Genomic DNA, 5,618 nt, shown 5'->3' with positions numbered 1-5,618 from the left:
TGATATATATATATATATATATATATATATATATATATATATATATATATATATATAGAACAAATTTGAAGAAATGTAGCATTACGTCACTTACTCATCAATAGATCCTCTGCAATGAATGGGTGCCGTCAGAATGAGAGTCCAAACAGCTGATAAAATTGTCACAATAATGCACAAGTAATCCACATGACTCCAGTCCATTAATTAATGGTCCATAATCCATAATCCATAATCATAAAGTTTCCTCTGGTGAAGAAGTCCATCCTCTGTTGTCCTCTCACATCAAAATCTCTCCAGCATATCAGTTTAGAATGGTTTGAAATGTTTTCACTTGTAATCGGTGCTTGATTCTCTCCTGATTCAGACGAGTAGACTTTTTCACTGGAGTAAGAAATGTTATAGAGGATCTTAAAGATGGATTTGCTTATTACTGGAGTTGTGTGGATTACTTGTGGATTATTGTGATGTTTTTATCAGCTGTTTGGACTGCTTCTGACGGCACCCATTCACTGCAGGGGATCCATTGGTGAGCAAGTACCATAATGCTCCAAATTTCTCCAAATCTGTTCCGATGAAGAAACAAAGTCATCTTGGAAGGCCTGAGGGTATGTACATTTTCAGCAACTTTTCATTTTTGTGTGAACTACTCAGTGGTAAAACATTGCCTTAACTTTAATGTGCTTTTAATGTAGTCTATTACATTTATGAAAAATAATGTTAGATTTATGCTAATTCTTCAAAGATTCTGGCTTCATCATATTAGTAAACTCTACTTTTTCCAAAAAGGCACAGTATTCTTACCTACAACTTCTCCAATCATGAAAACCAGACAGACTATGGAGGCGATGTACAGCTTCTTCTTCGCAAGGCGTTTCTCATGGCTCTCAACGAATGCTGCTTTTTTTCCATGGCAATGAGTTCCAACAGGCCTCTTCAGCTCGATAGCACCAGCCATATCGCCATTTCCCAAAGGCAAGTTTGGACAACTTTCTTTGGAACCTGAGCGTTCACTGTAAGAACAACACACAATGTGCGGTGACACCATTATAAATCAGCCATCACAGAAACTATAATACCTGTTTTTGGTTCTATCTGATCAGGGAGGTATAGACATAAAACGTGCAAACATCATATCATGTAAATCGCCTGTGGCCCAAATGGCTGGGATAGACTCCAGCATTCCTATGACCCTAACAGATATGTGGATATCTTAAAATCATATGTATAAGTGCTTTGTAGAGGAAAATATTGTGTGTGTGAATACACAGCTCATGCCACGAGGACCCAGATCAGTCTGAGTTTAAATCTGCTGACAAGGTGGGTTTCGGACCTTCTGTCTTGTGTGTTGATGAGAGAGACGCTATGATGGAGCTAATGGGGCGGAAAGCGCAATCTCGGTGCGCATGAGATAACCGGAGTACTGCATCACGGGCGCACGAGCGCTGCTGCTGAACGGAGGCAGTCGAGTGGAACACGGCGTCTGTTTAATCACCCCACCGGGACACAGACATGATACACTGGATGGGGTTTTTTCTTTTGTGCAGACATAGACCAGCAAGCATACATACAAAACACACTATGAAATTGAGCCTTTACTCTACTTATTGACATCACAATCAGAATTCATTTGGAGCGTTGAGTATTATTAAAATATAACAGTAGGCCTACTGTAATTGTGCTGACATTAGGAAGTGTGCAGAGATTTATTTGCATGAGAAATGTGAATGGAAACACTAATCATTTAAAAATATATATGTTCCCAATTTAGAAAAATAATATTAAAAAAAACATAAGGCACCTTATCGTTTACGGTTCCTATAATCATATTGATTAGCCGATACATTAAGTTACGTTTCGTCTTATTTTGTAATCTTACTGTATATGTCTATGTTTATTTTTTATAACATTTTATGTTTATTATTTAGTTTTACCATTGTGGTGTCTTATGTTTAATTTGTCAACATAGGCTACATTAATTCCTGGAGGAGTCAGTTAGCCTATTAGGCCATTAACTGTACATTTGTGTTTTTTATTTTATTATTATAATGCTGGATGATAACCAATGGTTGTCGATATTTTCGAAAGTATATTAGTAACATCTTATCGGTAAATACAGCTGGCACCAATGGCCCCTAATGCTTGAAACGTCACCCTATTTAAATTTTTTTACACTGAATTTCTGGCAACCACAGCTGGCATGCAGGTTTAACAGCATTTATAGTATGTTTTAATAAGACAGTGTATATCCCTCCTCTAATCTAACACTATTTCCTATTGAATGCATACATGCTGTTTAGTACGGTGCATATGGAGATGTTTACAGTGTGGCAGAAGGTTTTCGGCTGAAACATGCTGTCGATCTTGTGGCAGTGCAGTTTCTGAGCACTTTAATATTATACACGGCACTGGATCAAGACTGTGCAAAGTGTTGTGCTCTGATGTTCTGTAATTGATATAACAGAATTTGTTGGTTGATGAATAAAAAAAAACATAGCCTAATAATAGTAATAATTATAGTTAAAATACTCTATAAAACAGAATGCCCACTTCCTGAGTAGAGTAACACCTAATTCTGGATAGCATCTACTTCTTAGGTGCCCTTGTTCCATGCTCTTCGAAATTTGTTCAGGTGACCTGTTGATGTATTATCAGTGTACTATTTTTGAAAATACCTTTTTGTTAATGTAATATATCACCAAGCTAAATAGATAAGTGTTCCTTTATTTGTTTCAGCAGCTTTAGTAAACGCCTCTGCCACATCCATCTAAATTCAGCCTGAATTTTGCACGAGCTCTCGCCATGTCTCACTCAAGACCACGATGCAACTGATGGAAACAGCAGCCTGTTCATTGCAATTCACTGCACACAACTTGAACAATGTACCGCTTGCTCAATCGCTTGTGATAACTATCGCCTGACTTGTACTCATTTTCTCGCACAGTTTAACATATGTTTTGAATAAAACTGTGCGATGAAATGTTCTATATTTACGCATTTTAATCGTACTGTTCCTCGACATCATCCTAAACTCCACAAAAATGTAAAAGCTATTTTGTACAGCTTTTATACACCTGTCATATTTCGTATTATTCGTGATAAATGCGGACGAAGTTTCGTTACGCACCAATACTCGAATTTATCTAGCCTATTATTTATGCCTAATAATGAGCCAAAATTCTGAGTCAAATATTTCTTCGTCTGACGAAAATCAAAAAATGTATTACCACCAGGACGCTGCTTATAATTAGGAGGAGTAACGGGGAGCATAATATTTAAATAACATAATATTCATAAATATTTTCTTAAACATGTTGGCTGTATGTTATTTATCATTTCTGAGTAGATGTGCTAAGTATCATTTCTGAGTTCACGCGTTGCTCTTTTTTAATATTAACGACCGAAGTGAATCTGTCCATGGTGCTGAAACTGTTCTATCGGCTGCTTGCTTTAGGGTCATTTTAGTAGGGCGTGCAGAGGAAGAGAACGGGTCTATGAAGAGTTTGATGACAATTATGTTTTTTTACATCTGATTTTTATTACTTTAAGAAACACAATGGAAAGCTTAGCCCATATGGAAGCCATGCTATGTAGACTACGTTCATTCTTCTGCTCACTAAACTTCCCTGAGGCCATTGCTCAAAAAGGCTACAGTCCAAAATGAACTCAAGCATAGATTTATTATTATTTTAATTAAACATCTCACGCACTGCATGCTTAACAAATACACAGTGTAATTTACGTCTGTTTGCAGAATAAACATGGATGGCTTTCACTGGCGCATATGGCTTTTGAATTATGTGGAAATATCATGCATCTGTTCGCTGTGACTGGTCTGTAACGTTGAGAGGATTTTGGAAAGATTACAATGTGCGGTGACACCATTATAAATCAGCCATCACAGAAACTATAATACCTGTTTTTGGTTCTATCTGATCAGGGAGGTATAGACATAAAACGTGCAAACATCATATCATGTAAATCGCCTGTGGCCCAAAAGGCTGGGATAGACTCCAGCATTCCTATGACCCTAACAGATATGTGGATATCTTAAAATCATATGTATAAGTGCTTTGTAGAGGAAAATATTGTGTGTGTGAATACACAGCTCATGCCACGAGGACCCAGATCAGTCTGAGTTTAAATCTGCTGACATGGTGGGTTTCGGCGAAAGATTTAGATATTGTCAATAAGACTTAACTATTTTAAATGGCCATTTTTTAAATTATTATTATTAAATGTTTGATTCTCCATACAATGCTGCACAACATACAGATCAATTTGATAATTCTGATCATTAATTGTGCACCAATTTCCAGACCATGCATTTTAGAAACACACTAACATCTCCCAAATGATTATTATTAGCCTATTATTATTAGATAAATAATTGAAATAGATTCATATCGTTTTACCTGTTAAGTTTTAAGGAGTATATTTTGGCATTTCTTTCGTTGACGAGATGCGATTTCTCTGAAGACGGTGGAGGATCCATGGTCCTGTGCAGCTTCAGTGACCAGTGAAAAAACGAATGAATAAAAACCCTACCGAATATTAAAATATGCGTGTTTAATTAGACGGCAAAATTATAATTCTTCCGAGCCATTTTCGAAGGATTCAAGAATTGAGTGAAAGCACTCATTGCATCAGATCCAGGGAAAAGAGAAAACAAGCTTGCAGTCAGTAATTCCGGTGCTGTATGCGGAGTCGGCAAACTTGGCTGTGGGTGAGCTCGGATGCATCTGGTGCAGAAGATTCAGCAGCCCGGTCAACTCATTTACGAATCTTACTATGGCGAGGCATGGCTATTAATATTCATGAGCTAAAGGTAGGCTTATGAAAGCAATGTCCTCATTAGAAATGTAATATTCAAAAGCCAGTCGTTCGCCATTGGAGAGCTACCAAGCAACGTCACCAGGACATAATTAATAATTACGAATGAATCCTTCACTGTAGTAGGATTGGTAAAAGGCGGCAGCGCATGTTTTACGTGAATGAAGTACGCTTCTGATGGGAATGAATGAGTCTGCCTAGTGTTCGGAACGAATCATGTGCGGCGCATTTCTGGCTGCGGTGCGAAGGGGTGTACTGTACATGTCTGTAAAACAAATTGACCAGTTCTATTCAGTTCGTGGCGTTTTGGCCTACAAAAATGTAGAAAGGACGTCAAGACGCAACCAGTGAGTGCACACAAACCGTCTCACATATAGGCATTGTTTTAAACACCGTTTTAAACACTTAAGCTAAAATAAAATGTAAAGAAAGTGAGAGAATTGATCTCTTAACTGTCAAATCAAAATTATTGACTAATTGTAGCCTATTAAATTTTAGCAGTTTGCACACGCACACACACACACACACACAGGTTTGTTTTTATGGTTTATAGGGACTCTCCATAGGCGTAATGGTTTTTATACTGTACAAACCGTATTTTCTATTACCCTACACCAACCCTACCCCTAAACCTACCCCTCACAGGAAACTTTCTGCATTTTTAGATTTTCAAAAAAACTCATTCTGAATTAGTTATAAGCCTTTTGAATTACAGGGACACTGAAAATGTCCTCATAAATCACCTTCTCGTTGTAATACCTATGTCATACCCATGTTATTATACAAAT

This window comes from Sinocyclocheilus grahami, unplaced genomic scaffold (assembly GCF_001515645.1).
Source record: "Sinocyclocheilus grahami isolate Dianchi unplaced genomic scaffold, SAMN03320097.WGS_v1.1 scaffold321.1, whole genome shotgun sequence".
Classification (NCBI taxonomy): Eukaryota; Metazoa; Chordata; class Actinopteri; order Cypriniformes; family Cyprinidae; genus Sinocyclocheilus; species Sinocyclocheilus grahami.
The sequence above is the reverse complement of the archived record's forward strand: the minus strand, read 5'-3'. Positions refer to the sequence as shown.